The following is a 10,133-nucleotide window of genomic DNA, read 5'->3' on the forward strand; positions in this document are numbered from 1 at the left end:
TTTAATTTTATACCAAAATTTCAAGGAATACCATATTTAATTTGATGTATGTAAATGTTATGAAATTTTCAAGAAAGTTTCAAGGAATGTCATATGAGAAACAACGAATAATTTAGAGAATGAATTTGAGTACTAAGTAAGTGTATTGAATAAATTTGTGCATGTTTAGGTGTTTATTGTAAATGCATTTTATTATTTATATGGGACCGAAAATGGGAACGAAATGCATTATTTAGCCTATATATGACCTATATCGACCAAATATGACCTAAATGTGCTTAAATTGATTAGAATCAGTTTTAGAAACCTTGAATATGCCACACAAAACATGTAAATGGTTTGAAATGACAAGTTTGGTTCCTTAGCTCAACGTTGGGCGAGAAAATGACATTTTAGGCAAAATATGACCTATAACGACCAAATAAGCCTTAGATGTGAGTAAATACATTTGAATGTGACTTAGCAAGTTAAAACAAAGCTTATGAAACATGGTCAAAGTTTAAAATCTGCCCCTAGGTGATTTAGTTGAAAAACGGGACCGAAAATGCCTTATTTAGCCTATATATGACCTATATCGACCAAATATGACCTAAATGTGCTTAAATTGATTAGAATCAGTTTTAGAAACCTTGAATATGCCACGCAAAACATGTAAATGGTTTGAAATGACAAGTTTGGTTCCTTGGCTCAAAGTTAGGCGAGAAAATGACATTTTAGGCAAAATATGACCTATAACGGCCAAATAGGCCTTAGATGTGAGTAAATACATTTGAATGTGACTTAGCAAGTTAAAACAAAGCTTATGAAACCTGTTCAAATTTTAAAATCTGCCCCTAGGTGATTTAGTTGAAAAATGGGACCGAAAATGCCTTATTTAGCCTATATATGACCTATATCGACCAAATATGATCTAAATGTGCTTAAATTGATTAGAATCAGTTTTAGAAACCTTGAATATGCCACACAAAACATGTAAATGGTTTTAAATGACAAATTTGGTTCCTTAGCTCAACGTTGGGCGAGAAAATGACATTTTAGGCAAAATATGACCTATAACGACCAAATAAGCCTTAGATGTGAGTAACTACATTTGAATGTGTTTTAGCAAGTTCAAACTAAGCTTATAAAACACGTTTTAATTTTAAAATCAGCCCCTAGGTGATTTAGTTGAAAAATGGGACCGAAAATGCCTTATGTAGCCTATATATGACCTATATCGACCAAATATGACCCAAATGTGCTTAAATTGATTAGAATCAGTTTTAGAAACCTTGAATATGCCACACAAAACATGCAAATGGTTTGAAATGACAAGTTTGGTTCCTTAGCTCAAAGTTGGGCAAGAAAATGACATTTTAGGCAAAATATGACCTATAACGGCCAAATAGGCCTTAGATGTGAGTAACTACATTTGAATGTGTCTTAGCAAGTTCAAACTAATCTTATAAAACACGTTTTAAGTTTAAAATCAGCCCTTAGTTCTTTTAGTTGAAAAATGGGAGCGAAAATGCCTTATTTAGCCTGTATGTGACCTATATCGACCAAATATGACCTAAATGTGCTTAAATTGATTAGAATCAGTTTTAGAAACCTTGAATATGCCACACAAAACATGTAAATGGTTTGAAATGACAAGTTTGGTTCCTTAGCTCAAAGTTGGGCGAGAAAATGACATTTTAGGCAAAATATGCCTTATAACGGCCAAATAGGCCTTAGAAGTAGTAACTACATTTGAATGTGTCTTAGCAAGTTCAAACTAAGCTTATGAAACATGCTTTAAGTTCTTTTAGTTGAAAAATGGGAGCGAAAATGCCTTATTTAGCCTATATATGTTTTAAGGTTAAATGTGCTCAATTTAATATATTTGTTGTGCATGGGTGATAATCATTTTAATTCTTGTAGGAAAACTATGAAAAAAATGTTGCTGAATGCGTTGAAAAAGGCATTGCTAAAGATCCCAACCAAATCTACTTTGAGACAGTAGGTGGGAGAAAGAAGGGAAAGGTCCCCGGGCTGGGGAGTGGAGACTCTCTATACTTTGCGCCATCTAGAAGGGGTGGTAGTTCTTCTAGCTCATACACCCCATCTATTTATTCTCAAATGTCAACTCGCTTGGAAGAGACTCAACAACAGTTGACTCAAAAATCCATTGAGCTTGAAACAACAAAAAATCAGATGTTAAAGGCTATGGAGGACGATCTACTTTTGAGGCAGAGCGACTAGAGAGAAGAAAGAGAAGCAGAGCGACTAGAGCATCAAAGGGAGATAGAAAGGGAGAGACAAGAGAGAGAAAAGGAGAGACGAGAGAGAGAAGAACATGCCGCCCAGATGAAAAAGGCAATGGAGTCTTACGAGAGGATGTTCAGTCAGTATACTGGTATTCCTTTCTCGCAGTCGCAGGTCCCTTGAGAGCGGCGGGACACCTTTGTGTTATGTAATTAGTATTCTTGTATACCTAGTTGCAACTTTTCTTTTGAGTCCTTTATATTATGAATGTAGTAAGATGTTTAAACAAAATTAGGTGTATTATGAATCTTGTTGTATGACTTTGAACAGGTTTAATATTATAACATTGACAGGTTTCATACGATATTACAGGATTAATATAAATTCGTATAAATACAGACAAATTATATCCTAATTAAACGCTTAAATACAGGTCACAAGTGTAGTCACTACTTTAGTGACCGCCTTGGAAGTCGCTAATTTAGTGACCGCCTTGGCAGTCGCTAATTTAGTGACCGCCTTGGCAGTTGCTAATTTAGTGACCGCCTTGGCAGTCGCTAATTTAGTGACCGCGACCGTTTTCCGCGTTTTACCAACTACTTTTGGCGGTCGGAAATTAATCAATTTCTTGTAGTGAGAGTGACATATTCACGCTCAAATTTTCCATGTGAGATCAACTTTTAAATTTATAACTTAAGCACAAGCGGGATGTTGAGCTAAAAGCACCCCCCAACAAGGTGCACGGATTGTACAACCAACTGAAATCGTATTAGATCTAGGCTCCGTTTGGTAGGGCGTAAAATGTTTTCATGAAAAACGATTTGCCCCTTTTTATTCATTTTACGTCGTTTGGATGGGTAAGGGATGAAAAACAATTTTTCATGACTCCCTCCAAGGTGGAAAACCCTTTTCCATTTGAAAGGGAGGGAAACCACTTTTCCTTCTTTCCTCCTTATCTCCCTCTCCTTTCTTCCCCTCAATCTTCACCATATTCTCCCGTTTTCCTTTAAGGTACCAAACAAAGGAAAACTAGTTTGGAATTGTGTTTTCCCTTGAAAAATGTTTTCCATGGAAAATCATTTTACAATGAAAACGTTTTACGCCCTACCAAATGAAGCCTTAAAAGAAACTGGTCTTTTTATAGAACACTGCAAAATACTTTTTTGGAGGGAAAAGATTAGATGCCTTTATTAATTAATTAAGGGACAAATTGTCCATGAGTACATACGGGGAAATCTCATTAGGACAATGGTTCACCCACACTTGCTCCGAACCAAAAGGCATTAATCTAGCTAGGTGGTGGGCAGCAAAGCTCCCATCCCATTTTGTGACCAGCTAACTGAATCAAAGAAACTGCAAATACTAAAAACATCATCTAGCAGGGAGTCTAAGTCCGAGAAGAAAGTAGAGCCTTTGTTGAGGCGCTTGATCACTACCTGACTGTCCGATTCAAGTACTACTCTTCGAATGTTATACTTGCGCGCTAGCTGCGCCGCAAACACAATCGCTTTGCACTCTGCAATGTCGCTGGGCCAGATGCCACGCATTCTTCGACAACCCGCGAACAACACTTCTCCTTTCTCGTTGCGAGCAATGGCCACTAGACCCACCCAACCGTCCGCTGTCAAGTGTGCATCGCAGTTAACCTTTATAGCTCCTGCTGGTGGGGTACTCCAGACCTTCGGGCAGCAATGTGGGCGACCAGGTTTAGTACCATATATCTTGGAGTGATACTTGTCGTAGTCCTCCACCAACCTTTGCACTCGGTCAGCCACAACCAAGTGGGGTGTGTCTCTATTGTTGAAGACTTTGTCGTTTCTTCGGTTTCACACATACCACAATAGGGCAGCTCCATGTTGCTTGATCTTCTCTGGTTTGTCCTTCCAAAACTCGAGTACCTCCTTCAAGTCCGCGAAGCTGACACTGCTTACCAAGGCTTCACACCCACACTCCACCCATAAGTCACTCACCATGGGGCACGAGAACAAGGCGTGGCTCAAAGTCTCCGCCTCTCTATTGCACCACGGGCATGTGTCATTTTCGAGCACGTGCCTTGCTTTTAGCAAGGTTCTGACAGGAAGAGAACCAGTGCAGGCTCGCCAAAGGAAGTGGCGGACTTTGGGTGTTGTCTCCAGCTTCCATAAGTCGATCCAAGATTGGTGGAAAGTGTCAAAATTACAGGACTTACCGAGCATGTAGGCTGTCTTGACGGAGTATTTTCCATCAGATGAGTACGCCCATGTAAGGCAATCAGGTGGTTTGCGGATGCTCAAGGGAATAGCCATGATGCATGCTCTATCTCGTTCTTCGAAGTTCTCACGGATAGTATCAAAGTTCCATTCCATCTTCTCGAAATCAATAACTTTTTTAGATGACAGAATACGGCTACCATGTTCGTCAGCCACCCAGGGGTCGTCCCAAATATTGATGCTACCTCCATTTCCAACTCTTCAAACCAATCCCTCCTTAACCAACGCCTTCGACCCCCGTATGCTACGCCACGAGAAGCTCCCTGCTTGGCCTAGGCACGAGGACAAGAAATCTCCATGAGGGTAATATTTAGCTTGCATCACCCTCCCTAGGAGGGACTCCGGGCAGGATATGAGTCGCCATGCTTGGCGACCTAAAAGAGCTTCGTTAAAAACGGCCATATCTCGGAAACCCAACCCTCCAAGGCACTTTGGCGTGCACATATAGTCCCAGCTACGCCAATGAACTTTGCGTTGGGAGCTAGAATGCCCCCACCAAAAATTCGTAGTCATGGCTCGAATGTCGTCGATGACGCTCATAGGAATCTTGTACACCCCCATAATGTAGGTCGGGATTGCTTGAATGACAGCTTTAATGATTGTTTCTTTACCTGCGCGGGACAATAGCTTCTCTTTCCAGCCCTGTAGCTTCTTCCATATTCTATCTTTCAAGGCCGCGAAGACCGACTTCTTTGATCTTCCTATGATGGTGGGAATTCCCAGGTACTTTGCATGCTCATCAACCCGCTTCATTTTCAAAACACCCACTAATTCTTCCTGCCTCGAACCACACACACCTTTGCTAAAGGAGACTTCCGATTTATCATAATTAATTTTTTGCCCGGAAGCTGCTTCATAAATGTTGAGAAGTTCAACTATCTTTGAGCATTCTTCCCGGTTTGCCCTAGCAAAGAGTAGACTGTCATCTACAAAAAATAAGTGAGAAATAGTGGGGCCATTCCGGCTGGCACGAGCCCCGTGAATAATACCATCCTTAACTGCCTTCGAAATAAGCCCCGAAAAAGCATATGCAATCATAATAAATAGGTACGGGGATAAAGGGTCCCCTTGCCTTAAGCCCCTTGAGGGCTTGACATAGCCACACACCCCACTATTAATAATGAAAGAGTAAGAGACCGTCGAGACTAGGCCCATTACTACTTGAATCCAGTTATCCGCAAATCCCATCTTGGCCAACAGTTGCTTAAGGAACGACCACTCCACTCTGACGTATGCCTTACTCATGTCAAGTTTCAAAGCTACCGTACCTTTCCTTCCCGAACTCCTCTTTTTCATCGTATTGAACAACTATAGGGCGATGAGGGCGTTGTCGGTGATTAGCCTTCCCGGGACGAAAGCACTTTGGTTTTCGGAGATTACCTTGGGGAGGATTGATTTGAGACGCATAACAAGAGCCTTGGAAGATATTTTGTACATGACGTTGCATAATGCAATGGGTCAAAATTCTGATACAAGTTTCGGTTCCTTGACTTTAGGGATCAAGACCAGATTCGTGCCATTTATGGATTCCGGAGATTGATGCCCGTGTAGAATTCTGCTGATAAGGTGCGTCACTTCGTCCCCCACTATATGCCAATATTTTTGATAAAAAATGGCGTGAACTCCGTCCGGGCCTTGCGCTTTGCAAGGGTGCATCTCACATATGGCTGCATAAATCTCGTCCTTTGAGTAAAGGACGTTGGAGGAGTGCATTGTCGTTGGTTGATATTGAGACCGGAACCGAATCAAGAACAGTCATGCACGCCACTTCCGTCGGTTTCTGGGACGAGAAGAGTTGCTCATAGTATTCCTGTATAATGGGTTCAAACTCATCTTCCTCGGTGCACCACTCCCCTTTCGCATCTGTAAGCCCCTTTATCTCGTTTCTCTTCTTCCTTTTAGAGGCCTTGTGGTGGAAATACTTCGTATTCTTATCCCCATCCTTGATTTCAGACGACCGTGACCTTAGGTACCAGTGAGCCTCCTGTTTCCCGTATAAATCATCAAGCTTGGCCTCTAGGCTAGAGCACAAGGCAATATTGTCCGTGGAGATGCCCCTTTCTTGGACCAACTTGAGTGCCTTTTCTGCCTCATCAATTTCCTTCTGAAAGTTAGTGAATTTCTCACCCGCCGAACCTTTCAATGCCCCCAACATTAGCTCCAAACGGGATGCAGTTCCCGCCCCATCAGATTTTTCCCATGCTTGCTTAACCGTTGCCTCACAGGATTCGTCTAACAGCCAAGCAGTTTCGAACTTTGTGTTCCTCTTCCTTTGACCCCGCTTCTTCTTGACCTTCTTCTGTCGAATATGGATAGGAACATGGTCCGATTTGAACCTCACCATGTGCTCTACGGTAATATCTGGGAAAAGAGACAACCATGAGTTGTTGCTCACGTATCTGTCCAACCTTTCTCGAACCATTGTTGCTACTGTAATCCCCCGTTCCCATGTGTACCATTGCCCTTCGTACCCCAAATCACGGAGATTGCAATCATCCATAACCTCTCGAAAACCTGCTATAGCTCGGCGCTCAGTGTCCGCACCCCCCTCCTTCTCCTCGTAGTTGAGGATCTCATTGAAGTCACCACCTATAAGGATAGGCCCATCGTAAGCATCACAAAGGGTCTTGATGAGGAGCCAAGTTTTATGCTTGTCAGAGGTACCTGGCCAGCCATATAAACCAACGAAACGCCAAGAAACTGTACCCATTAACACATCCCCACAAATGTGGTTCTGGGAGTACGAAACCAAATCAAAAGAAATATTATTGCTATTCCAAAAATTACATAAACCTCCTGCTTTTCCTACACTACTAACACCAAAAGCACAATCAAAACCTAGTCTGGATTTTACATTTTTAGAAGCATTGCTACTTATCATAGTTTCGGACAAAAATACCAGGTTAGGAGCACGAGCGGCACACCACTTCCGAAGTGCACCAACTGCTCGAGGGTTGCCAAGTCCTCCGCAGTTCCAACATAAAGCATTCATTGTTGTTCGCGAGGTTGGTGTGCACCAACACTCGCTACTTCAGATGATTCAGCTGACTCCAAAACACCTACAGAGAGCTTCGCCTTCTTGTCACAATCCATCTTCACTGGACCCTCCTCATCTCTCCCTATCTAACACTGCAAAATACTTGTATGTTCAACACAATTAAATAGTTTAACGTTTTGGCAAGCTATAATGATTGATGAATGAATTACTCCTTCCAATCTCTATTTATTTCACTGAGTACAATAACTGTTAAGCCATTATTTCTGAACCATACCACTAGCATACCACTATTGACAAATCTTAGAGAATAGGAAATCAAGTCAGCCGTCCAATATTGGACAATCGAATACCCAATGCTTCCAAATCCAACTACTGTGTGATGTAAACTACACTGGTACACAACGATACAACCCAAAAGCAAACCTACATTGACTTCTGAGAGCCTTCAAAAAGATCCTCATTGGAATCAATGCAGAAAATACATTCTTCCTTTAATGGTAAATCATATCATCTACAGCATAACGGGAAATAAAGACACTGGCTAAAGGCAGCTCACACTACTATCTACGGAAGAAGAAGAAAATCTTGTGAAAACTATAAATAAAATAACATCAGAATACTAACTCAAGCTATCCTAAGCAAACGCATAACAGTATATCACCTTGGAGAAGTCCAATATTACAAAAGGGCCATAAAAGACAGGTAAACAAAAGCAACTAAAAGAAAATCAAGCTCTACGCAGGACACAATATAGTTGGTGGATGCTAAAAAAACAAGAGTGCATTTGTCAATTTTGTGAAATGGGGCTAGGTCGCACCTATCAAGGTTCAAGGAAAAGAACCGGACGACCTATAAGCCTACATGATGTTCCAAACCCAAAACCAATTGCCTATCGCTGGATCAACTCCTCAAGCCTATAAGCTAGTATCTTTTCCTCTCTAATTTGGGATTACGTTCAATGTGTATTTCTGTTGAGGATAACACAGTTATCCTAGAGGATAGAATATCTTATGTGATAGAGTCATGTTATATCGTTATCCTCAACAATTTCACACGGGGTCCTAACAAAATCATTACAACAACTTCGAAAAACTCAGGAGTCAGGACATACTGTTTCGATAAAGCAAAACAGCATTCAAAGCTTTTAAGAATTAGCTACATTGTTATGCAGATTTGAACATACAACTTCACCCCCAATTCAAATAACATAACATCTAAGGTCTCTTAATTACTAACATCTAAACAACAAACTTATAAAGTTAACTACACAAGAAAATGGGTTTATAACAAATAGCATCAGATTGCCAAAATCAGCAATACCCAACAAGAATCATGTGGCGAAGATTGCATCGTTTGGTTAACATCCAATTAATTGATAATATCAAAAGAAACAAACAATAACAAAGCAGACAATGATGATTTTGACAGGTTCTATGAATTGCAAGTAAATTTAATTTAAATAGTAAAGGAATTAGCTTTAAATCCCAGTTCTCCAAAAACCCCTAAATCCATAATCTATTTCAATACTTTGTTGAACTGAAAAATGACGATTTTTGGTGGAGAATTGCAACTGTAATTTGAATTTAATTTTAATTTTAATTTTAATTTTAATTTTAATTTATATTTTAATAGAGGGGGGAAATTCATCTTGTAAGATTTAGTAAGTGATAGTGTGAAAGATGGCCTCTAAAATCCGGCTTCAATGATACACTGGAAGGAACTAAAGGAAGGAGGAGAAAACAAAATGAGCACTCAGAGACTGAGATTTGGGTTATGATCAAGAGGAACAGAGCAAATTACATTATAGACCTTAGGCTCGTTTCATGTCGTGCTTTTACTACTCCCATAAGGCCGAACCGTTCATCGGGCCACCCCACCCCAATCTGGCAGGCCGCTGCCGCCCCATTGCCCAATCTTTTGTATCCATTCGAGTATGGGTCATATTTGTATAAGGTGAATTTTGATTCGAGTACGAGTCGGATTGAGGATGAGTCAATTGAAAACTTATTTAAAATTTCATTTCAGTTATACTTGATTTCAGTTAAGTCAAGTCAAGTTTGAGTCGAATTGTTTCAGGTGATAATGTTTCGAGTAAGGGTTACATTCGGGTTAAATTAATTATGGTTTGAATCATTATTGGTTCATCCAATTTAGAGTACAGTTTGATTTAGGGTCCTCCTTGTCGGGGTATGCATGAGAGGCATGCATAAGCGGGTTTGAGGTATGCCTTAGACATAATTTATGTAAATCAACGAGGTCATACTCTAAATTTAACCCAAAAGGGTAAAACTAACAATGGATTTGTAAAACAATTCGGCAAGTAAGTCATGTTAGATTGTTAGGCATTAGCCACCTTCTTAGAGAAAGTAGTTGATTGTGACATGGTATCTAGGGGGGACACACAAGTCGAATCGAGCCGAACATGAAAAAGGTTTGATGTCTCATTTAACTAATTTTTTACCAGACTTGTGTTCGAGTCTAAATCCATCTTGAAATTCATTATTAAGCTCAAACTCGCTCAATTACTAGAATCAATGTTCCGACTTGGCTCAAATTACCTTGATAACAGTTCGTCCTGAACTATTATCCGAGCCTAAGTCTTTTAAATTCACCTTAAAAAATCTTTGGGGAAAAATTATTGTTTACGTATAGTGCTAAAT

Source organism: Spinacia oleracea, chromosome 6, assembly GCF_020520425.1.
Source record: "Spinacia oleracea cultivar Varoflay chromosome 6, BTI_SOV_V1, whole genome shotgun sequence".
In the NCBI taxonomy this organism is placed as follows: domain Eukaryota; kingdom Viridiplantae; phylum Streptophyta; class Magnoliopsida; order Caryophyllales; family Amaranthaceae; genus Spinacia; species Spinacia oleracea.